Here is a 26,770-nt window from a genome sequence, read left to right on the forward strand (position 1 = left end):
GGGGCGGGGCGCCCCGCGGGACCGCGGTAGGGGCGCTCGAGCGGCGGGCGGGCGCCTGAGGAGATGGCGGCAGGCGCCTACCTGCGCGCGGTGCGGTTCCGGCCGTGTATCCGCCCGCTGGCAGAATGTTAAATAAACCCCAGTGTTGAGAAGGGTGCCGGCGACACACCGCCAGGGCCGGGCACAGTGGTTTGACATCTGAGCGTGTCTCAAATCGGCCTTTATCATATTACCAAACTGTACACCAAACCTGAAGCACTACCTGTTGGTAGATGAGCACAGCCGGAGGTCTGTGCACTCCCACAGGTACTGGTAGTGCAGCCTTCCCGTGCAGGATTCCGATACAGTTCCCGAAAACTTCACGTTGCTCTGCGTTGATGCTCCTTTCAGTCCTAAGTGCACACCAGTGAAGGCTCAAGTGCTTTATATAGAAATTGTTTCATAAATCTCCTTGCATATATTTAAGTGCAATGGGTTTGCATTTTAATAATATGCTGCTTTTGTGCTTTTAAACATCCAAGGTGCCGTGCAAGAATTGTAAACTGTGAAGTAACTACTATGGGAAAGATTAAGTAAAGCATTGGAGGCGGATGATTTTGACCATAAAGAGGGTGTATGTGGTGAGTGTTTAATATTTATTGCATTTGATATTACAAAGTACTATTTATTGTTTTCAGATTTAATGCTAAAAGCAAAGCCTGGAGAGCATGGTCTGCTGTATTATGTACTCACATGTACACCTGTGACAAAGGCTTTCTGTAATCATTGCTTGACCATTTTAGTAATGGTATGCCATTTTATTTAAAGCTTGTGTGTCAGCTGTGCCTACCTTGCAATTCTTTTTTTTTTTTTTTTTTTTGCAATTAAATGATTTTGCAAAGAACCGTGTACATTTCAGCTCTTTACAAGGCATTTAAATTGTGCTCTTGGAATGTGTATCCTTGAAATTATCTGAGTTTATGTCTTTTTTTTTCATTATAAACGCATATGGATTGAAGGAATATTCTGAATGAATGAAGAACAAATACAGTTCTGTTGAATAATCTTGTGGGGTAGTTTAATCTATAGCCTCAATTTCTCTCAGGGTGGGTTGCTGTGGCAACCGCCCCAGCTCACTTTAAAATAATTTTGTAAAGCTCACTTCAAGCACTGCACCCAGCGTGGGCCAAGTTTAAAAGCAGCCAGACATGGGAAGAAGTGTTATACTGTGTTGCTCTTACAAGATGGGGAGGTGGTGGAGGAGAGCGAGGCGTGGAGTGGAGTGGGGTTGAGCAGAACTTAAAACTGAAAATAGAAAGCAAGCCACCCTGGGGTTAAGACGCAAAGGAGGTGGATCATTTCATAGTAACCTTACCACTTTTCAGTTTAAACATCATTAAAAGATGTTAGCCGGCAATCTCATTTCTCCTAAGGGAAAGATATGTTCAGTATCCATAAAAGAACAAAAATGGACTTTGATAATCATCTTCAAAGGATTGTTTTCTAAGCCCACCTTGAGATAATCACATTTGTAAGGGAAAGAGATACTTGGACACACTTCACTCTTTGATAAAACTTTAGAGGTCTGATTTTGTAGTTACTGCATTTTGACTGATGTGTCATTGCTTAAAACACTGTATGCCTCAGGTGAGACGTTGAGAAAAAAAAATTGTCAGCAGACCTACACATGACACTGACACTTCCTGTCAACAGAAAAAAAAAAAAAAAAGCACAGATTTGAGTCTTCTGTCAGAAATTTGGAAAGGATGCATTTGAGGAGCATCAGTACAAGTACAGAAACCAGAACAAAGGTTTTTCACTGTTTGAAATTATTCCAGGCTTTAAAATTAAATGCAGCAAAATAAAAAAAAAAAAAAAACCCTAAACACTTCAAAAGATATTGCACAAATTCATGCCTTATCTAACCCTGATATAAGTGAGAAAGCATGATCCATTTCCTCATATCTGTTTGTCCATCTAGCATCTGAACCCTGATTTAAAAATCAAGGTGTCCTTTACATGGATTTGATGAACTGTGCTCACGACAAAAACTTGGCATGGCTTTAAGATACTTAGGTATGCGAAGGTCACAACTGTTTAAAGATTAGGCCACCAGTGCCCACATGGAGATGTAGTAAATGTGCTAAGCTGCTGTATATTTTACTTTCTGAAATACTTGCCTATTCTGATAATTACTTTTAGAACATGATAGTACTCAAGTTCTGTCTTGCCAGTTGAAGAGCTTTGTTATCAACTATCCAGAAAAGTGGAAACTTACATATCCTGCACAAAGTAAAGCAGATGACAGTCATTTCAGTTAGCACAAAAGCATGAAGCCTTAGCACACTTTTACAGTTTTGCCACTAAGAAAATATGAGCATTAGTGGAAAGCTGGATGCTGTGCTGGGAGACTAAAATGGTCTGCAGAAGTGGCATAACGGTCAGTCCATATAACTATTCCACACTGTTTTCTTTTCCTGCTGCACACTTCATACCAAACTTGTGACTGAGAAAGTTCATCCTCCCTGATACTACCTGGACTCCACTGCTAACGCTCCCAAGTTAATGTGCCTGTCACTATATAGAATGCGCTTGGCTCATGTCTGGCTACCTGATGGTTCTAGGCACATCAGTATTACTGTCATTGTGAGTGCATTTTGTAACATTTAACTGCCTGTCAGTTAAGAGTTGTCCATTCTCTGTATCTAAATCTCATCAAGACAGTGAGTAAGGCACAGTGGAGACTCCTAGTCAGTAAAGAGTACTTAGTAGGGATCTGAGCTGAGAGCAATTGCTAGAGCTTTGTTTTGCTCTGACCATGCTTTGAACATCCATGTTTTAAGAAGCATAGTAGAAGATATTTATTCACTGTCAAATGTGGAGCTTCCAAAGTAGGTCTGTGGCCCAAGGAGATGTTTGTAGGGGAAAAGTCCGCAAGACCAAGAACCTGTAATAGAATAAAACAAATATATATTTATCACTGTTGTTTGAATTCAGTGTTTTGGTTTTATCATGCATGCTGTTCCTATTTCCAGTATTTTAATCTGTCATAAAAATAATGGTCTGTGCCTTAGTAAACTCCCCTGCTGCTCAAAGGGTTGTAGAAGTTGGCTATCTACATGAAAATATAATCAAGTATCTGCAAAGACCAGTTTTGCTCACAAATTATTATGTATGCCTAATTTGGATTCAAGTGCACATGCAGTACAGACCTTTCGGTCTGGTTTAAAAGCAACTGAACCTACAAAAAACACCCTGCCTTTTTACACACTGCGCTGGGGAATACTGCTTTTCTGTGGATAAGTGTGACAAGAGCCTATCTCAGACAGCCGGCTGAGATTTGGACCTAATTTGGCCAGTGCAATTAGGCAAACGGGCTTTTATCTGACCAGCGTTCCTGTTTGCTGAAGGCGGTGCTGCCCCAAACTTTGCCACCAGGTCCGCTTCTGCTCCGCGGCGAAGTCACCACCAACTGGATGCAAAGCCTAGTGAGTTTGGGAAGTTGGGCGGCTTTGCAGACAGGGGGCTCCGGAGACAGCGCCCGGCAAAGGTGCGAGGAGAAGCGGCAAGAAACGCCGCAGGGGCTGCAGACCCCCAGCGCCCGCTCCCCGCTGCCGCTTCGGCGGTGTCCCCAGGCGGAGCAGGAGCCAGCTGGCCCGGCGCTGCGGTGACAGCCCCTCCGAGGGGCTCGCCGCCCTCCCTTGCGCCAGCCGGCCGCCGGCCCGCCCGACCCTCCCTGCCGCGGGGTCGCGGGGGGGGTGCCACATGTCACGGCGCTCATCCCAACGCGCCTCCGCCCCGCGGCTCACGCTCGCAGGCTGCCGCGCTCCCTGCTGCCGCCGCCGGGTACCCGGCGGCCCTTTCCTATCTCGCTAGCCGCAAACTCGGCGCGCAGCGTCTGAGCTGACCCGGGCTGTGTTTGTGCCCCGGACCTTGCGGGAGCTGCGTTCGCACGCTACTGCACCCCGCCAGAAGGGGGAAAATACGCACCGGCTCGCCGTGTTGCCTCCGGTATAATAAAGGATTGTCGTTAGGTTTGCGTGTGGCATATGCCATTACCCCCACCGTAAAACTAAAATTAGCAAAATGTCAGGAATGGAAAGATTGATTCACCCAAGATGCAATTATCATTTAAAAAGTGCTTGATTGAGGTGCTGATGTTCAGTGATTTATTCTGCATACCATATACATAATTAAAGTAGTGTAGTGGAGTAATTTATCAATCTAGTTTAGACTAGAGGGGCAAGGAAAGGAGCTGCTGCCGCTGCTGCTGCTCTATGTTTGTTTTATTAAAACGCTTTCGGGATGTGATCCCGCCCCCTTTTTGCAAGAGTGAAACTGATTATTTCTCCAGCTCGGGAGGAGAGAGTCATTCGTTTGGGATCGTGAGAGAGAGAGAAATAGAGGCACGGAGAAGGAGAAGAAAAGGGAGGAAGAGGGAGAGAAGCAGACAAGGACACCTCGTCAGGCGTGTAGTTTGAATCCCTTCCTTGCCTCCCCCTTCCCCTCCGCGATGTTACAAAGGCTGTGAGCTGCTCGGCTTTTCCCATTCGCCTGCTGTCACTTCCTTCCTGGACGCTCTCAGGACGAGTCCGGTTACTTTTAATCCGACCAGCAGCTCAGCCACTTTCTCCTCCTCCACGCTGCACACACGCAGACACGCGCGCACACACACACACACACACACCAGACGTCTTCTGGCTGCTTATTGGATTGACTTTGAAGGTTGTGTGTGTGATTCAAGGAGGCTGCATGTTGAACTGGGTGGTGAATATTTAAGGCTGGAAGAAGTAAAGGGATTTTTCTTTTTCCTGTGAAAGGAAAATTTCTCAAGGACTAGTCTGATCATCCAAACAGCTAAATGTTTATAATGTAAGTACATGTGAAATTCAGCATCGGAATAAAATATAGTGGGCATTGTGCGGAAGCCCTATGTACATTTTCTACTGCGTTAGCAGAATGTGTCAGTCAGTGTATGTGGTGAGGGATTGAGGTTGCCTGCAGACTTTTAAGAGTATGGTTGTTCTGTCAATTGCTTGCAAGTAACTTTTAAGGCCAGTAACGTACTTAAATCACTGGCTGTTCAAATTATTTCAGAATTGTCTCTGTCAGTGTCGTGTTTAAACTTTGATGAAGTTAGTTAATACTCTGAAGGTTTTGAAGCATATTTAGTTTTAACTGTTCACCAAATGCTATGACCTTGTAGTGCTTACATCCTGATTTTTCAGCCTAAGGAAATCCAGTTTGACTTGCTCCTAAACTTCACTGTGTTATAGGCTCTCCAGTTTTTAAGTTTAGGTAATGCATGCCTGCAGCTGTTTAACTTTGTGCATCTTTCCTTTGAATACTTAAGTTTGAGATGGAAAGACCCCTTGCATCCCTGTGGGAATTTAAGTCATAGGCAGTGTGCCTCTTTGTGAATCGTATGCTTTGGTCTTTACATAGTACTTTAAGTCATCTTTATTTCTTTTAGTACAAGGGAGCTTCGTAACTACCTGTACTAGTTGCTTTACAGTTTCTTACACACTGAGATAAAGTTTAATGTAAATGGGAGACTATAAGACTATTGGTGCCTTATGTAAGTGTAATACTTCGCGTTTTCCGTAAAACTTATTGTGACCTTCTGTCAGCTTGGAAGAGGAAAGCATAAAGATCAACCAGTAATTCCTTTTCTCAAAAATATTTTTAACTGTACAATTCCAAACAAAACTTAATGAATTATTGTTGGAACCTAAGCATTGTCTTTTATAGAAGTTATTTTATTTATTGTTTATAATTATTATCAACAAGTACCTGAGTCCTAAAGTCAAACATATATTACAACTTAAGACAAAAGACTTGAGAGAATTAAGCAGAATGAGGCAGTTTGTCAGTGTTTTACTTGTGATCAGTAAGGCATTGTCTTGACACAGAATGCATTTTCTTAGCACGTATCTGATGATCAGCTTAATGGCAAATGTCCTAGTTTCATATATTTAGTTTAAAAGATGGATGATAAACCAATTCAAATGTGACTAGTTTTCTTTTTACTGGCACTTTCCAGAGTATTGAGGTTGAAAATTAATGATGTTGATATGGAGTATAATAATTCTAATCCCTAGAGGCTTGGCAGAGTATAGAAATAAAACCACCTGTGAACTAGTTTTAACTTCTGTTTTATATACTGATTTCCAGTTCAAACACTCAGGTAATTAGCCACTTTGGGGATTTGTTATCTTGTAAGTTATTTTTGTGATATGATTTTAGGAATCTAATACCAAGACTAAAAAAAAAAAAAAGCCAAAATTTTTGAGTTTATCAGTAAAATAAATGTTATGTTACTATTTCTACATTAATTAATACATAATTCGTATTGGGTCTAATACTGAAGTCTGTACTAACACTTAAGTCCCTTGGGAAGTTATAGAAAATTTCTTTGGGGATAAAGTTAAGAGAACATCCCTTAATTCAGGATGTCTATGTTGCTTACAGTACACATCCTTTTATTTGAAAAACTTGCTGTTTATATTTACTGCTGTACCTTACATAGATAGTATCAGAAGATAAGTTAGGGACATGAATATGAAAACCTTCATTCCTGCAGAAAGTACTTAGCAAGTCCACTGACATTGCTGAGACAACTTGTGTGAAAACGAAGAAGTCACATAAGTAATGATTTGCAGGATCAGGCCCCTGGAAGACCTCGCACTCTTGCCTGTCTTAATGTTCTCTTAGGAATGAGGGTAAAAGAGTGTCCTTTTTGATGTCCTGTAATTCAGGAATCAGATATGTTTGTTTCTTCTTAAGATTGATTGAATAAGAAAAAAAAGGAAGCTTAGCACTAAGAGCCTTATAGAAATTGGTACTAAATGATGCATACTGTGTGTGAGATTAAATATTTTAGAATTATGTTCCCTAGCTGCTAATCTTGGAATTTAAGAAGAAAAATTTTACAAATACCTACCTTCCTTCTGTGAATTTTCTTTAAATTATGGGATTTCTTAAATAAACTCTCTTTATCTGTATACTTGCAACATGTATGTTTAAAACAAAGAAACAGACACCTATCTTAAATGGTTGTGCTTTTAAAGACATCTAAAGCACTGTAGACAAAGAAAACTGAGTTTTCTTAAGCTTTTTCCAAAAGTTTTCCTCTGAAAGTTTTTGATAGCTTTCAATTTAGTGGATAAATATAACTGTGATGCTAGGTAACTTAAGAACTGAGCAGCAGTTGTGAGCTGAATACTTTTACCAGCTTCATTTAATTTTGCTTTTCTCTATAACAGCTTAACTTCTTTTTCAGCAAAACAGTTCAGTTCATCTTAAGAGACAGCTAAGTAATATTTCAATATCCCATTTAGCAAGAAGTCCTGAGCTGGTATTAGGTGCTGGAAAGAAAAAGCACTTGTTTTTTGATATTTAAGTTCTGTTTCTACCTGTTGGACATCCTTATTCTAAATTGTTCAGTTTATCAAAAAATTAAATGGGATGTAGTGGTCTTCTTTTGATAACATAGATTATAAAGGTTTAATTTTAAAGATTATATAAATGCCATGTAGTTTCAAGAAGTTTATGGCCTCTGCCTCAGCATTTTGAAAAATAACTGAAGCAGTAATATTTGTGATGTATTTTAAGCTTTTAAAATCTTGCTATGTGATATTATCAGAAGATTTTTCTGTGTTCACATTTAGGGTCTGTTACAAGTTAGTCATATAGCATGCAAATTATTATATATGTAATATGTACAAGATTTTTGCCTTAAGAGTAAGGGTAGTATTCTGGTATTTGAAAAAGCTGAAAATACAATTTCTAATCTTACTTCAGAAGTAGAATGGGCTTAGACAAACAGCTCTGGTCAGTAAGCACTAGTAACAGTGCTAGAGACAAGCTGATAAAAAAATTTCCTAATTTTCTACTTTTTTAAACATCGGAATTGATTGGGCCATGGGGCCAGCTTTAAGGTAATTTCCTCAGACCTGGCGCTCAATGTTACATGTGGACAGGTGATTAAAAGCTAGTGTCTTAAGTCCTCCACCTTAATCTCACTCTCTCATTTACTGCAGTGCAGTAGAGCTTGTCTATTCACCAGGATCTGTCATCTTTAGGAAATCAGACCAGCTTATAGAGGCGATTCACAAAACCAACAGTGACAACAAAGTCTTATGTTCCTTACAAAAGAAGGATTAGGCAGTTCACATGTCATTTTGATTGGACAGAGATAGAAGCTGATTGCTGCAGCATGGCAAGACACACTTCAATTTCAATTGATTATTCTATAAGACAACTATAACTCTGTTGCTTAGTCATTGTTAAATGCAATTTGAAGGAAAATTCAGTTTTGACCTTACTGGTTTTGTATTACTTGATACTACAATGTGGAGCCACTTGTAGCATTGTTATACAAAATTTTAAAGGCACTGTTTGTTCACCGCCCTTGGGAAATATAATTAAAATGTAGGATATAATTGTACTTGAATTTTCAAAAACATTTTTGCCTACATGATATCTCGAAGTATCAACTAAAAGTTGTTAAAAGTGCCTGGGATGATACTAAATTCATAGCACTTGCCCTATTAAGAGCTTATGTACAAGGGAGAGTACTTTGCGGATTTATCTCAAAGTATAACACCGAGGAACAAACAAGTAAGTCACCTTACTTTGTCTATTCAGTTATTTTTAAATACATAATATAAAGTAAAACTATAACTTGTGCTGCATGTGTAGAATAGTAGTCTAGTTTGAAAATAGTTATGAAATAAAATGTTATTCCTTTATGATTAAATTTTTCCGTTATCCGTGAGAAAGAGTTCAGGCCATTTGCATAATTTAATTGTAATACTCAGCCTTTAACATTTGGGTATATGAAAATTCCAAGCTGATTACTTCTATGCTAATTTCTTGCCATTTTTCAGAAAAACTCTTTTTTTACCCAACTGATGCCTCCTAGTGTTTCACATAATAAAACACTAATGAGTCAACCATAAATGTAAACATTGTTTTTTCATTGCCTTCATCTTATGCAATACATAAAATTAATATTTATGTATTTAATTTTGTGCGTGTTGTTATAATCAGACAGGAAACTCCTGTAAATTGAGATGTTTCATCTTTATGGACACTGAAATCACATTTTGATTCTCTTTGATTCTTGCTTTGTCTAGCTGTAGATTATGTCATATCAGAATATGTAGATTGTTTTCCTTTTCTTCTTTTGTTTCCCATGTACATCACAGTAACTTCTGAATAACTGTACTATGGGTCTGAAATAGAAATTTTAAAAGTTTTGATAGGATTGTGTTTCCGAAAGTAAGCCCCTGTAAATGCAGTTGTAGAAATTCTTAAAATATCATGAAATGCCACGCAGCCATGTAAAATGGAAAAGAAAAAAACTAATCTGAGACATGCCTGCTCAATACAATCCTTAAAGAACTGTTAAATCATCACATTTTGAAATTGTTCCTGGTTATTTCAATACTGTGTTAGAAAGAAGCTGTATTAGGACAGTTTTCAAATCCGTGAAACATTCACTTTACAATTTTGTTTTTAAAATATTGAAACAGCTTGGATTGGTAAAGACTGAAATATAGTGTCCTTTTCTTACAAGCTTAGTCTGGCCATATAACTTATGTGAATACCTGAAAAAAAATTCAATTATATTAGATTTATATCATAGAACAGTATAATATTTTATTTCTTTGACAGGAGGGTGTAATTTTCAAAAAGTTACCCAGCATCAGTGTGATAAAATATAACTTATGGGCCCCAGCTCTCTATTTGAACTGTCAGGTACAATCTTACAATGATAAAAAAGGAGCTAAGGCTGAGAGCACTTCAGCACATTTTAATGTTACACAGTTTTATGTAAAGCATGAGATCAATTTAATGAAGACATCAGAAATATAGCCTGGTATTCTAAGAATTTCAAGAAAGGAATTTGTGATATAGTTGTTCTACTAAGCAAGCTTCAAAGAGAAGGATACTGATTTTGCAATCAAAAATCTTAAGTTTACCAGGTAACAAACATTTATGTCTTCTCTGTGACCATATTGTAAATCTCAGTGCCTGCTTACACATGAAATAGCCTTTTGCCAGTGAATACAGAGTTAAATCCGTATGTGCTGATCTCAGTCATGAGAATCACTATTTAGTTTTACAACATACAGAAATGTAGTTTTTAGGATTGTGTACTGTCATCAACCTTCTTTGTATTACAATTTTTCCCCCATAGATTTTAGTCTGTTAAAAGGCAATTCTGGGATCTATCTTTTGTGTAAGACTTTAAACTTCCTTACATCTTGGAAGTATTTCAAAGTATGGAAAAGGTATCCCTTTTTTCAGCAAGAAAAGTTAAAATGCAAAAGTGATAAAATTATCTCATTTTCTCATATAGTTACATTGCTTCTTCCCTTGCAAAGAGAAAGTAAATTTGAAAGAAATAGAAGGAATCGTTAAGAAGAATCTTTAGAGCAATTCAAGCGTACAAGTGTAGGACTATGACCTATTACTCTGAAATACAGCTAAGCAGTACTCCACTAAGGTTTTTTTTGGTTTTTTTTTGTTTGTTTGTTTGTTTGTCTGTTTGTTTACCAAACAGCTACATAATTTTAGTTCTGTGATATTTAGATTACAGGAATATGTCATAGGTAACTCTGGAAGTACATTACCGTATTTATTTAAAAATTAATCTGGTTAAAATATTTGAGATTTTTTTTTTATTTTAATATTGTATTGAATAAACTTTCTTGAGAGATTCAGTATTTACAGCAGCCAGGACTCTAGCCGGGCCCTTTTTGCAGTTCACTAAACAGGTGACTTAGCAGTCACCTGCTTCAGCAGGATAGAGGTACTTATCTCTGCCGTCTACCACCTTCCCTGGCACTTGAGGGCTTCAAGCCTTCGATCTTCAGAGATCCTGGCAAATGTTGCAGGTCCTGGAAAGTCAGTATCTACTGCCTTAAATTAACTGTAAAGCAGCCCACAGATTCAGGATGGAATTGAACAGATGGCATAAAACTCCGGTGCCTGTTTTCCCAGGTTACAAAGAACTACTGATTCTGGACTTGGATTCCAGTCTAACAGATCTTTTTCTGCTCTTACGTCCTTGAGTATGTAATTGATTCAGTGAAGTATATCCAAAGAATTATTATTAACCATGTGCCTGTGCAGGAATTCGCCTTAGACATTGCTGTCTTTCCTGTCTCATCATATTAAGATGTGAGCATAAATAAACTGAATTAGAAATAACATCATTTGTATTTGCTTTTATAGATACAGGGATCATGCCATTTGTGGAGCCCATGCTCAGTTAAGTTTTACTATTTACTTTTAAGTAGTCAATCAATAGCTGTTAGCAAAATCTGTACAAAGGACATGAGGATTGGGAAATTGTTTATAAAACAAATCTGCAAAAGTAAACATTATGTAGGATGTCTACCTGAAACATTACTTTTGTAAGTAAGAAGTAACACCGTAATGTGTTACGTATTTGATTTCTAATAAATTCTTCACCCTGCTGACAAATACATTGCTGTATGACATTGTATTTGAACTAATAGTGCATTATTTTAATCCAGATAATTTAGTTATTGAAGGATCATTATAGAAATTAAAATGTTCTAGAATGTATCCACCAATGTAAGAGGCTAGAGGAGGGTGCTTTTCATTTATAAAATCCATGTGAAGTCATCAGTGGAGATTATTTAAAATCATTTTTTTGGAGTTTGGTTCCCTTAATATGACTGGGGGGAGGAGGGATGAGGGGGAGCATTTAATGAAACAACTGGACACTGAGGCTCTGTGGCCTTTCCATAGAGCTGGCCCATGCATCCCTTTCATTCTCACTTTTTATCTTTAAACATGCACAGCCAGGAGCTCCCTTCTGGTTGCAGTAATCCTTGGGAATACCTGTATAGTAAATGTTAGTAGCACAGTTGGAGGATACTCTGTGAAACCAACAGGAGACATTATGTTCTGTTCACTTTTGCTCAGGCCTGTTTTATCTCTGTCCATCTGTGTCCTGAGCGCAGCTTCTGTCTGCACTGAATGTGAGAAGTGGGAGAAGCAGCATATAGGAGGAAGGCATTTGGGAAGATGAGGAAGGATGTGGCTATGGACTGTTTGGAAGGATGGCATGCAAATGGAGGAGGGCAGACAGTCCATAGTGATTGTACTTAAAACCTTAACTTGGAGACTTTTTTACAAACAAATTTCCTTTTGAAGTGCATAGAATTTGGCTTGCTATGAGTAATCCTTCATTGTTGCAGACACAGGGCAACAGTCTTAACAAAATAATAACAGTGCTTGTTTAAATGCATTTTACATGTAAGAGGAACTGATCTTTGAATCTATGTCTTGAGATCCTTTCTCTCAGAATACTGAAGTGTTCTGTTTTTCCTTTATCATGCCTAGGTGTATAGGGTGCAGATAAGGAACTGATATAGCAGTAGAATGAGAAAAAACAGCTTATTTCTCCACTGCAATGTATAATAAGTATGGAACTGCACACTTACCCAAACTTCTACATGACACATATTTTTTTACACTAAAAAATTGAGCCAGCAATTGAATACATCCTTGCAGTGGCATACAAAATGTGTAACTTTATCCACAGCACACATACATAAATTTTAGAGTTCAGAAATCTGGCCTTAAATGTTAGTAAGAGCCTATAGACAGGTAGGCTTATTAAAAACTAAACAGAGTAAGCAGAATTTCACTGAAGTTCTTCTCAGCAGACATTAAAAAATTATAATCTAAGCTTGTTAGGTTACTAGGAATTTTATTTACACGTGATGTGTTGGTAGCAATTGGAAATAATTTTAAATTACATTCTAAAATATGTATTAATTGGAAAATAATATTCAGGTTTTTTCTTAAAAGGAAACATGATGGAATGATTGGCAAGCTACCTAATTAATGCAGAACTGCCTGTGATTACATATGTAGAAACAGATAATACCTACCTCTGTCCTTGGTAGGTAGAAATCTGTGCATGTTTTCTGGTGTAACAGTAATCTAATTCCATCTTTGGATCTGGCACTTCTGCTTTATTGTTGATGTTGCAATTAAAACAATTACGCGTAGGACAGAAACAGTATTCTTTTACATTTTCTATTGGCATGCAAGTAGAAAGTTGTGCTAATGTTTTCATGATTTTTCTAAAACTTGATTTTGATAAAGCAAAATGAGGATCTATCTTCAGTACAAGTTCCAGTACCTAAATCTCTATTGAGATAATTACATTTAATTCAGTTATGCTTTGAGTAGATATTTGTCACCAGCCCAATATTGCATATTTTGTTCATCAGGAAAATAGTCCTCTTGGTGGCATCCTTTACTGATGTCTATCTTTGTAATTTCATGTTTTTTTAAAAAAAGGAATTGAGGATAAGATATAGTGATTGTAGGCGTAATGCAAATCCTTATGTCAGGTGCAAAGAAAATAATTGAAGTGGTATTTTTGCAGTGTTTTAAAATTTTTAGGGTTTTTTTTTTTCATGCTAGTAATTGTTTTGAAAAATACTGCAGTCATTGAACCAGTATTTCTCAATAAAACTACTGTGTTCTTTTTTAACCTTTTTTTTCTTGCACTTAATATGAAGCAATATCTGATGTAGCAAAGAAGCATGACATGAAAGATATTCTGGTCTGTTTTGAAGAGTGGTACTCATCATGTATCTGGACAAGTGGTGATTTTCTGGTGCTGACTTCTGTTACGAGTCACTAAATGTCGTCAGCAAAGCAGTAGCACTATGTTCTACCACATTTTTCTGTATGAGATTGAAGAGAAACCTGTCATGAGACCATCACTTTTTTGACTACACCAAACAAGACGTGGAATAGCACTTCTCCAGTTATCTGATAAAAAGTAATTTTCAGGATGGTCAGGAAGAAAGAATTTGTTCTCTCCTTTCACTCTCCTGTTTTCCAGATGTGATCGGAAAGAGGAAGATGTTCTGCTAATGGATCAGAAGATTGCTCTGTAATTTAAACACCATCCTAAAAATAGAGCTTCCATGTTTGATAGATAGAATTTCAAAATACAAGGTAGATACTTCTAAAAGACCTCTTTAAAAGCACAAGAAAGTCTGTGGACTTACAGTTTTGTGAGATTTCCATGCTGATTGTTGCAAAAAAAAAGAATGAGCAGCATTCTATTTTTATATGTTGTGTTAAATGTTTGTCTTAAATGCAGAAGAGTTAAATAAATGCCCTCTATCATCCCCATGCACAGAGCAGTTTCTGAATACATGGTGATCTAAACTAGATATCTAAAAATACAAAGTCACCACAGTAAATTAAGTTCTGTAGAGTCGTCCAAATTTTAAATATGATTCTGAAAGCCATCAGTGATGATTTTCAAGACTGAGAAGTGGAATCATTCAATATTAATTATGAAACATAATAATTAAAGGGGATTTAAAAAATATATGGTATATCTTGAACATAAAATTCACCAATCCTTGTCCCTAAAAGATGCAAGTGCTTTATCTCGGGCAAAAGAAGCAAAATTAAAAAGTCTGCAAATAAAGTGCAGAAGCTGCTCAACAGCTTGAAGCGTACAATTTAAGAAGGGAACTCAAAACCTTTAAATGTAATTTTAAATGCAGTTGTAAACTTTGTGCAAGTCTGTTATGGAGTGTCTCAGTTCTCCAAAGGCAGAATGATTGAAAATATAAAACTTCATGGAGATGTTGTGAAATCAATTCAGGATACGAGGATGTATCTACATAGATTAGGCAGGCTTAGAGCAACATGAAAAAAAGAAATTTATTTTTTAGTTTGCTATTTGTCCCGTGTTCTTCTGTATAAGTACTGATTTAACTTTTACATCACAAAGTCAGGATTTGAGAAACTTGATTTGAATTAATTCCTACCCTTAATTTGGAGCCGTTCACAAGAAATACAGTTCTGTCTTTCCGTAAAGGTCCTTAATCAGCTGGCTTTGGAGTTCTCGGTGAGAGTGTTACTCTCAGTCTCCCAGTGTAAGGCCATACCATTTTTGTATAGATAATTAAATATTCATCAAATGAAGGGCTGTAATTGAGTCATATTTCACTGGAATGCCATAGCTCGTTAGCAACCGTGTTGGTCTCTTGCACTCTTTTATCTCTTACTCAGAAAGTCCTTCTGTATTTCTAGTCTCTCATAGAGCTTAAAAACTGGCTTAAACAGCTATTTCCCATCCAGTGTTTCCTAATGCTTTATCTGAAGTTTATTTTTACTCTGCAAAATACACTATAAGAAAGCATCTTATATTTTTACATTCATAAATGTATTCATCTAAATATGTGAAACTATTTTTATAAATACTTAACTTTCAGTCTTTCATGCCTTTTAGTGGTCTTTTTCTTTCATTTCAGTTTTTTTCTTGGGTGGAGATACACAACACCTGGCAAAGCTCTGAAATTTCAGATAGGAACATGAAAAGGTTCTTAAATATGAGGACAGTGAGCCTTGTGTAAATAGCTAATTGACTGATTACAGGTTGTTTTAGACAGGAAGTACAGCTTCAGGGTGAGATAAATTACTCAGGGTATGTTAGAATGCTGTAATAAACCTTTATGAGAAAAAAAAAAAAAAGCTTCAAAAGTAGCCATTATGTGCCTGTTCTCAGTCATCTTCTTTGGAGCTTGGGTGGTCCTTTACGAAAAACCTTGTGGCCTAGAACACATGCCTCTTCAGCCAGTTTCTTGAACAATTAACGTGACTGTTGAATATGTGGGTGTGAATCCAAACCTGACTTCCTGACCGCATTATTAAGTTTGAGTAAATGAAGAAGAATAACAGCTCTGGTTGAAAGGTTGTGCTGATATTCATTCTTGACTAGTATGCTTATGAATTGTAAAATTCGTAATTCAAAAGATGTACTGTTTTTTCCTTTTCTTTCCACTGTAATTGGGAAATTCTGAGTTCACAAATGCAAAGGTATTAATGTTTAATTAGCAGTAATACAGCGATAACAAGATATGAAAGTATGTTCTTTGTTCGTTTATTGTAGCGTAATTCCACTGACTTGATGACCTTCTAAAACTGCTTTATATAAAGAATTATTCACGCTGTTAATTAACATCCACCTCATTTTCTCAATTCCACTTTGTCTTTTTTTGCCAAACTCATTAGAAACAAAAGAAACATCTGAATAGAACATTTCAAAAGATACTTTCTGTTCTGGATAAAACTTAGGAGAGTATGTAGAAATCTACCACTTCTTTGGTCAAGAACATTATAAGCAGATTTAGTCAGTTTTCAGAATTTCCTTTGTGGATTAAAATTGTACATGTATAGCTGGCATTCATGTATTTTGAAATGAGATGGAACATAAAAGTGCATTATAAACTGTTCTAGATCTTCTCTGTTGCTTGGCAAGTGTATGTTAGCTTCCCTCAGCTAGATGCTAAATGTACAATATAATGATATATATTTATGAGTTTTATAAATACCAAATTATTCCATTTCGGTAATGTGATTCTGTAATACCATCAGAGTATTAAGTAGTCACTGCATATGAAATATATAATAGACTGAGACTGTTAGCCTCATGAGGCTTCCAGATGCTCTAAGTAGATAACTTGAGCTGCTTGGACTATTAGGTGCTATACTAATCTTTACTCAGCTGACAGTCATATCTTATTCCTGATATTTAAAGTAAAACAGAGTGTAAAACATCAGTGTAAATTCAGAGTCATTTTTATTTCCTTGTAATTGGAATGCTGTTCTATATATGTTTTATATATTTAAAAAAATAATAATAAAGCTTCCATATGTCTTTGATTCATCAGTTGATAAAAGAAAAGGGAAATTATGTAGGTTACTTTACACCTGAAATAAAACATTTTATAAAGACTCCACGGAATTTCTGAATTCAATCCTGATTATAAGCATGCAGTTATGCTGTCGTGGTCAATCAGTATCTGGCAGTGTTTTTCAATTACAACTCAAGATCAGATTCTCTTCTTACATGAGAATATACAGTTACCATTTGTGGTAGATGTTTTGTATTGAAGTTCGTAACTCATTGATCCTCTTTAGAAACATCTTGAGCTCCTGATCCATATCATAGTATCACAAAATTATATGTATTGGAAGAGATCTCTGGAGATCATCAAGTCCAACCCCCTGCTAAAGCAGGCTTCCTACTAGATTACACAGGTAGGCATTCAGGTGGGTTTTGAGTATCTCCAGAGAAGGAGACTCCCCAACCTCTCTGGGCGGCCTGTTCCAGAGCTCTGTTACCTTCACATTAAAGAAATTGCTCCTCATGTTCAGATGCAACTTCCCATTTTTCAGTTCATGCCTGTTGCCCTTTGTTCTGTCACTCAGCATCCTTCCTGTGTTTAGCTCTGCTTTCGAACAAAAGTACTGTTACACCTAAAATTAACATCAAATGAACACCCTGCTAGTACTCTAGCATTAGGGCACTAGTGTACCTGACCAGATATATCAGAAGTGTCAGCTGTGCTATTGATGTTTGTAGCCTGGACACTTTCTAGTGCAACCTCCTGTAGGGAACTTGCTTCAGCAGGGATTGGACTCGATGATCTCTGGAGGTCCCTTCCAACCCCTGTGATGTTCCAGTTTTTAGGATGGCAGCATGGATTTAGGCAGTGAAACTCTTTCTTCTAGAAGCTATTTTAAATAACTATGAGGATTTCACTTTGTTGAAGAACAAGGATGGTATTCCTCTGAGGCAAATTCTGTGAAACCCAGATACTGTGGGAATGGTAGCCATATGAGTACCATGGGGAATAAACAAGATAATTTATGGTATAAATATGTAGTTGTTTTTAGAAAGTTGTAGTCTAAAGGAAAACATAGCGTCTGCAGCGGACTCATAGGTAACTTCTCTTTTGCTAGAGAGCCTATTTTAATTAAAGTTTAAAACTTTCTGTTTCTTTCTGACCATTTTTCTTCCACTTCTTTAGTTGTTGTGCCAAGGTATCCATGTGTGTTTCTTCCACTGTCATCTGGCCCATTCCCAGCAGATGCACACAATCTGTTTTGCTGTCACTGACAGGGCTCAGTTTATGGAAAGAATGTGACAGAACATGCTGCTGTAGTCACTTATTCAGGATTCTCTTTTCTAAAAAGTAACTGAGAATAAATTCCTTTTTTTTTTTTTTTTACATATTTTTCAGTGATGGGATTTTATCCAGGCTACTCTGAGTCAAGTTAAGTAGGGTATTTGTTTAATATGTTAGCTTCTTTTTAATTCCTAGTTTGTAAAATACAGGTACAATAATGTATATGGAATGTTGTCACAGTAAGTCACCAGACCTGCCTCTGTTTTAAGTGGTGGCAGCTAGTCCTGCTTCTTCTGGAACAAAACTTTTAGTTAGAAAGTATTTTGAGTTTTCTTTTAAATTTTGTATTCCAATTTATTGGAATTTTAGACATTGTTCAATGTCTAAAAACATGGAGACTTAAATATAAGCATATTTATGAATATTCTTCATAAATGGATATTGTGTACGGGGGTATCTGTTCCTTCTTGTGCAAAGTCTTTGTGTAAGGAAGAGGTTGAGTAGAGGTTGGGACATTATAGTGCATTAATTGTGCAAACACAGTGAACAGCTTCTACCTCAGAGACTTAATGGTGAACAAACCTGGGTAAACAGAGAATTCAGAAGGAAAAGAAATGCAAGTCTTTTTGCTTTTATGAATGTATTGCAGTTCTTCTCACTGTTCAGTAGGATGAGTCAGTGTGTTTATTAAACTTTTTGGAAGGTGTCTGACCAGCATAATACTGTTTACGATGTGATGGGGTGTTCCCTTTGTTTCTTTGTCAGTGGAGAATGAATCAACAACTCAAATTTAGTAAACATAATTTTGCCTTACTGCTTTGCATTCTACCTCCACCCATCATAAGATTCCACATTGGCCAACTAACATTACAGTCTGAGCTGTTAAAAAACTGTTAACATTAAATATGTATGGACACACTAGAAGTTTATTGAAGAATAGAATTTGTTTTACAAGCCATTGTTGTCTGTAATCCTATTATTTTCATCCTTAATGGTCTAACTTCTGTCTTCAAATTGTACTTTTTTCAGAGAGGCTGATGTCTATGAGTTGTTAGTGCTTTTTTTTTTTTTTCAGTAGGTAAAAAACAAAAAGATAATTCTTTGCCACTGGAAATCTCCATTAATTCCCAAAATTGAAGACTCATTTAATGAGCTTAGTGACTGGTCTGCCTTTTAAGTAGCTGCATATATACATTAACATAAATAAAAAATATTTAGAGAAATTTTATCTATATTTATAGGATGTAATTTTAAACATTATTTCTTGTTAAGGCGTGATTTTGTGTACTTAAAGTTCTGAATTTGGAGCATCATTTTTTTGTTCTTGACATAATTTCAGACAGTGTTCTTGGTAGGGCATATATGTTTAAAAGGCAGTGTGCAGTGGGAGACTTCAATGTTAGCTAGGCTTGTGGTTTCTATAAAATGACTTCTTGTGATCATGTACATATATTTATGTATCTGTACATGTGTATATATGTATATGTATATATATATTTATACGTGTGCTTTACATACAAATATATATGGTTTTTAAACCATACATGCATGCTTCTGGGTATGCCTTAGAATGTAAATAAAACTGTCAAAATTTCTCTTCACAGTTAGACCTCATAAAAATAATCAGTCCGTAAACATGTGGTGTTCTTTATTCACATGTATAAAATGAAACTCTTTCTTCTGTTGTTGTTCTAGACTTGCACTCCTTCCGTATTATGGTTCAGAAATATAGTATTTTTTTGGTGTTTTTGTATGTATTTTTATATTCATTTGTTTATCTCAGTGTGGGAATTTTATGTATGTATATATATCTATGTATTTGTATATATTCCAAACATTTTTTATTGGTTTATAAACAGGTTAGGTTAGAAGATGACTGTAATCTCCAGTTTCCGTTATTATATTCTTAATATTATTTTTTGTTACATGCTAAATCTTTCTAGAGTTTCTGCAAATCATAATGACTTTTTAAATATGTCCTAAAATTTGGAGGGGAAGGAATCATTAATACATTTATTTCCATGAGACAAATATTTTCAGTTGCTCAGTTATACATATCTTAAAAAGGAAGGTGAGAGGAATTAGGGTCCTCAGATAGTTTCTCATGCTAGATTTCTAGGCTGCTAATTCAACTGCAGAAATACTCATTTTTACCACTTAGCTATTACATTTTTAAGACCAAGATCACAGCATGGTAGCTTGGCCTATGTAAAGTGGAAAGGAAAATTTAATATATTTCTAAACAAGTAGATTTTGTATCCTCGTATGTCACTAGAATCTACACTTTGAGGAAGTAGCAGAAAAAAAAGCCAAAAACTAAATGAAAAACTGTAATATCCTCTCATTATGTCAATCTGTGTTTATCTCATGGCTTTTTTTAAAGCGTATTTTTAAAGGCTTTTAATTATACTTTTCTTGAACAAGCAAACAAAAAAAACATTATAAACTGAAATGCAGTTCAGCATAGCAATACATTCCTTTTTGATCCAAACGCTAAGTACAGGAATCTCAAAACTGTTTGCTTGGTCCTTCTTGATCCAACTTGGAACCTGATATGGTAAAAACCATTAAATTTATACACATCCAGATTGGACAAATCAAATGGTAAGTTCTAAATCAGAAATACTTACTACATATAGCTCTCTCCCATCAGTTTCAGAACATTTCAGACATCACTGCTGATCCTAGATACAGATATATGCAGATATATCACGAGTGAGAAGATACGAAGACCTTACTGTTTCTTTCTCATTTTATACATAGCTGACAACTTCCATCTTTAAAAAATCATCCACAAGAAAAACTGATCAGGTGATTAGCAGAAAAAAAAGTTAGCAGAGAGCTCCTTTTCCATGTTAGCACAGAGTAGAGCACTTATCTTTATATTTCACTTGCTTTTTTCTGTATTGAATAGGGAATAATATTTTTACACTCCCTGTGACATTTAGGGAGAAAATATTGATTGATACTTAAGTGGTAAGGTGAGGATATCTGTGTAAACAGATATATAGCATAAGTTGGTAAGTCCTATACATTTAAATCTATTTTTTCTAAGACTGTTAACAGCAGCGTCAAAAGAACTAAAATAATATCCTGAAGGGGATTAGTTTGTTGTATGATTATACACTGGATAATTTAGGTAAAATCAACAGTAAAAAAATTACATTTTCTTACTGTTTACAAAGTGTGAACAGAATTGACTTTTTGACTTGAAAATACTTTCCCATGCCTTGCCAGTAGCATGTTTCCAATGAGGGAACCACCCTCTGTGTTGGTATGATGCAATTTTTTTTTTGCTGTATCAGCCCAGATATAAATCTTTCATGAGCAGAAGTAACCTATTTTTGTGAAGTGAGCTGCTGCCATAAATGTATTACATGTACATACCACGTGCTTAAATGTATGTAATGACAGATTGGATATCTTGGGCCAATGCTGCCCCTAGTGAAGTCACTGTTTGTTTCAGAAACTTACTCCTTTTAAAAAGAATTGTATCCTTTCTTTATCTGTTTGCCCGATGATACGGGACGAACATATTACTCAAGAATATGTTATATTTATCCACAATGTAACAGAGACAGGGAATTTCTGTTTAGGGTCAGAGTTGACCACTCACTCGTAATGGCACTCAGATTTGGATGTTGTGTGCCATCTATGCTCCGCTTGCATAAGTCTTCTAAGTAGAAGTTGCACATGTTTATAGAGTATAGTAGATACCTCACAATGTTTCATTTTGAATCGGGTCACTACATACAACAAACAAAAATGTACGTAACCAATTATCTGGATAATTCTATTATGGCTTTCCATTTATCTTAGAATTTTTTCTTTGCAAAAATACAGATGCTGATTTTGATTATAAATATATTTTTTGAATAAAAATGTATTTTGCAATGTACTATTCATAGTATTCAGAGAAATTAACCCTTCAGTGTTAAGATGGCTACAGACAAAGCAGCCCTTTGGGAGTACCACTTCTTAAGTTATCTTGAAAGATAACTTTGATTAGAGCTGTCTAATACTATGTTAACATTTTTGAAATTGGCAAAGTTATTAAGCTTTCAAATACACTATCTCAATAACTGATCCAATTTTTGGTTTGTTAGCTAAAAAATGTGAAAATAGGAACAGACAGATAGCTTTGTTGTTTCCAAAGTCTTATAATTCTGTTTATTTGAAAACTTAACAGTTAAAATATGAAATGTAAGCAGCAGAAATACAACATGCGTTAGAGCTCTCTATGCAGTTTCCTCCTGTACAGAAAGTATCCATATCATGGAACAAAATGGAAGCTCTCCAGTATTTTGCATTAGAATTAGCAATATAAATTGCAATTCACAACGTAAATCTACCTTGTGTTTCTGTGGCAAGGTATGAATATGAGACATCATTCTGGTTCTGAAAAAATTTAAAACCTCTTATTCTTAAAGTCATTTCAGTAATTTCCATCCCAATTAAAGTGATGCTTAGGCCATATCGCTGCAAGCAGCAAAGGATCTTGCGATTATGTTGAACAAGAAGGTTCAGTGTGTCTCTGGACCTGAGAAGAGTTAATTCAAAGAGATAAAACAGATGTTAAAGAAACTTTTCAGCTTATCTCTTGGCAATAAGGTAACTTTCAAATCTTCAAAATTTGCTCAAACTTTATGTTACATACCCAGGACAAGCAAGGCAAAAAGAGTTTTTCCTCTCTTGCGTTTAAAGCATACTTCCTATGAGCAGAATCTGCCTCATGGGCAGAAAGATTGTACCCTATTTATGTTGAAAACAAAAAACAAAACTACAAAGCAGCAACCTGGTCTTTCAGACTGTATCATCAGAAAGATATTGTCCACAAATGCTTTCACTTAGAACTGCTGCATACTGTAGCTTCTCGGTAAATCAGGAAACAGTTACGTATTTAGCTATTTCAGCATTATATTAAGCTAATGTTTTCCTTCCTCAAATACTCACTGTTACATAATGCTACTGGAGAATCTTTTCACAAAATTGAAAAAGTCTCAGATTGTTCAAACACACTTGTCTGAGACATCTGTAATGCAGCAACTCCTGGTGACTCTGGAATGTTGTTATCTGAGTGATTAGATATTGCCAAGTGTTGGTTTCTTTGCCTAACTTCTTAATAAATATGTATGTACAAATAGATTCTTACAATCTATATTTTGAATTGTTGGAGTCTTAGAAGCCATCATGTGAAAGCTATTTCTCCTCCTAAGCTGAACTGATGGTACTGATGCCTGCATTGTCATCAATGAAATTGTTTCCTTAAGCTTTTATGCCCTTTTACGGAAGCCATGTTAGCATAAGAGAAACTGTTCTGTGTCAGAGTATTCACCAAATATGTACAGTGAATTTCCTGACATCACGAGGTGCCAGATGAATAGTATGAAGTACAGAACATTAAGGAAAATGTCTAATTCAATACTACAACCTGAGAGCGGAAAGTTTCTTCCTGTTTGTATCGAGCCAAAATAATGATTGTTATGAGTGTAAATTTGTAGCTTTTGTATACAAAGCTACTCAGTAAGAGTTGTGAATTTTAGGGGACACGGTAATCTGGGTGAATTGTGTGTTATGATAAAGTAAACCACCAAATCTTTAGCTGAAGAACTTTTCCCAAGGGCTTTTGTAGACCTGCTGCATAACTCACACAAGTCTGTTTGAAAATTCCTCCTTTTGCTGCAAAAGTTCACTACTTTCTGTTAAGTCAGAAGAAAGAAGTGAAAAGTGGGGAGCAAAAACATTGATTTTATTATATATGTTATTTTATAATCCGTATACTATTTTCAGAAGGTTCTGAAAAAATAACACTTGTCACTTGAGAGCTGCAGCTGTTAGTCTGTTGAGACATTGAGGGAATGGGGCATATATTGAATCATTCATGAAGGCTACTGCTATAGTTGACAGAAGTTCATGAGCTAATTTCCCCCCTCCATTCTGAACTTTTTTTTAAAACCAGTCAGGCTGTAGTGGTAAAAGCAGTTACTTTTAATAATCATGCTACTTGAAATTTCCTTTACTGTTTATACCACATAAGCTTTCTCCTTTAAGAAGGTTATTTATTGCTCATTGGGGCCAAGAAATGCTTAATTCTGAATACTTTAATTCACAGATAGTGTAAATAATTGTATATGTTTTCAAGATGTAGCTGTTTAATAAATGTGTAGGAAATGTAATGATGTTTTGCAATTTGATGAACTGAAAAAAGTTAATATCTAAATATTTAATATTTTTATGGTTTAAGATGACAAGCTACTACTTCCATCACATTTTTTTTCATTTATAGGCCAAGTCAAAGTGCACAAGTGCAAAGAACTCTTTGTACATATGTGAGGAAATCAAAAACTTTGTATTCCAAATCCTAAGCCTACATTAGCCGACTATTTTGCTGTGCAGAATATCAGATTAGTGATAACATTTTATGGCTCTTCAGGGCAGTGCTGAAGTTCAAGGTTACCTTTCTGAGACCAGTACAACATGCTTGTGGTGAGTATTGTAGGAATGCTAAATACCAAAGACTCTGGCCCACTTCTAGTGATAAGAGGCTGTGTCTCTCACCCCAGGGACTCCGCAGGCAAGATTGCCAGCTACCTTTGTCCTACCCACTATGAAAATAAAATTCTTACCAGCATATGTTTGTCATCTTTAGGAGACTGCTCTCTCTTTTTACCTGTTGTTGCAAACTGAAGGAGTTTGAATGTGCTGGGAAATTGTAAACTTTCTGATGTCCAGTTCATTCCCCTCTCCTCTGTGGAGATTTCTGCAGTGAATAAGATTGAAAAATGTCTTTTTACTGGTGTGCTTGATACAGACAGTGCCCTCATTTATCCTGCGAAGACCTCATAGCAGCAGCACATACCCACTTGATGGAGAGGATTATTGTAATTCCCTCCTAGAACAGTTTCTTGCAGCTCTGTCACTTCCAGCCTGCTCAGAATACAGTGACACACTCCCATACTGTCTTCAGCAAATGTCCTGGTTTCAGCTGGGACAGAGTTGATTTTCTTTATAGTGTCTGGTATTATGCTATGTTTTGGCTTTAGGAGAAAAACAGTGTTGATAACACACTGATGTTTTAGTTGTTGCTGAGCAGTGCTGCACAGAGTCAAGGTTGTTTCAGCTTCTTGAACTGCCCTGACAGCAAGGGGGACAGGGGCACAGGAGATGTGAGGGGACAGAACCAAGACAGCTGACCTAAACTGGCCAATACCATATGGAATCATGTGGAAAAAAAAAAAAAAACACTTTAAAAACAGCAGAATTGGCTGGGGGGCAGCTGCTGCTTGAGTATTGGGTGGACACTGGTCAGTGAGTGATGAAGAGTTGTGCTGTCCATCACTTATTTTATAAGTATATTATCATTACTTTGATTATTTTCCTTCTCTTTTTCTGGCTTAGAAAATAGTTTTTATCTCATTTCACTAATTCTGCTTTGTTGGGTTTCTTTTCAGTTCACTTTCTCACCCCAGTGGGAGGGGGGATTGAATGAACGAACGTGTGGTGCTGAGCTGCTGCCGGCTTAAACCGCAACAGCAAATATGATCATCCCTCTTGTACCTTAACTCATTTGCTTTGTCTGCTCTGAAGTAGCTGTTTGATTTTAAAGTTTGCACTCTTAGTTTTGAAATTCTTAATGGTTTAGATCTTGGCTATTTTCAAGAACTCCTCCACAAATATCATCTTGACAGATATCACCACCCCCATAGCTCATTTTAGGAATCTCAGCATCACAACTTAGGTTGGCAAGTTATGTCCTTTGCTGTGATAGGCCTTCAGCTAAGGAACTCCCCCAGGAAATCTGTCTTGAACCATATATCCTTGTTTAAAAAAATTAAAATTAAATATAAAATTTGGCTATTAATTTTTCTCCATTATTTTTCTTCAGCATAATTCCTATTAGAACCGTATTTATTATGATCAGTCTCAATAATTCATGTTAGAGCTCTAACTTAAAAATTTTGATTTACTTATTTGAGGGGTAACCTCAGCATGTTAGTGATTTAGTGTGGGAAGAATTTAAAAAAAACAATGTACATTAGTGATAGTGACTTCGTAATGATGAGTTCAGTGTTGTATAATAAGGGTACAAGCTTTTCGTTGTTAACACTGTGTCAATACAATTGCTAACTAAATAGGACACGTGGGCCATTTATAAATTTAATAACCAAAAAAATGAGAGTATTTACTCCTTTTCCTTACAAGGATTTATTCCTTTCTTCTTTTTACTATGCAGTCTCATTTACTAGCAATCCTAGCCATCCAATCTTTGTCTTGCTGCTTCTGCTATAATTGCTGTAATTTTGGTGAGATGCCTAAGGTTATGTTTATAAGGTAATGAAGAAAGTCTATGTTTAGAGAAACTTAGACTAGATGCCAAAAGGTGATGGTTTCAATGAGATCAGACAGATCCTACATTTGTGGCCAGTCAGAAAGTATTTTGTGCAACGCGAAAGGCTTTTTTTCTTATGTACTCAATGATTTCAGATTAACCATTACATGTGTACTTAATTTTAGGTACAGGAACAGTTCTGCAGTCTTCAGTGAACTATTCAAGTGTTTCAAATTAGGCATATATGTTCATGCTTGTGGGTTTGGGGCTACAAGCCATAATACTGCAGAGACTTATACATTTGTTCATGTTTACTATTTTTGGAAGTTGCACCAATGTCACAATTACTTTCATCACATAAAAAGCCACTCTTTCAGCTTTCAAATGATTGTACAGTGTGCTTATAAACTATGCAAGATCCTTTGAATTTTAAACTATTCTGTGGATGGAAGTTACTTAA

At 36.3% G+C, this 26,770-nt stretch overlaps 1 protein-coding gene across 5 annotated transcripts in view; it reads left to right on the forward strand.

Annotated features, from left to right (window-relative positions):
• Positions 4,336–26,770, forward strand: part of MEF2C (myocyte enhancer factor 2C) — a 124,278-nt gene continuing 101,843 nt past the window's right edge. For 2 of the 5 annotated variants that reach the window (XM_021380545.1, XM_021380544.1), the window contains exon 1: positions 4,340–4,851. The gene's annotated coding sequence lies outside the window, so the exon portion shown is untranslated. Of the gene's footprint in view, positions 4,852–26,770 lie in introns of all 5 variants that reach the window. The other 3 variants (XM_021380550.1, XM_021380548.1, XM_021380549.1) reach the window with 3 other exon arrangements.

This window comes from Numida meleagris, chromosome Z (genome assembly GCF_002078875.1).
Source record: "Numida meleagris isolate 19003 breed g44 Domestic line chromosome Z, NumMel1.0, whole genome shotgun sequence".
NCBI lineage: Eukaryota > Metazoa > Chordata > Aves > Galliformes > Numididae > Numida > Numida meleagris.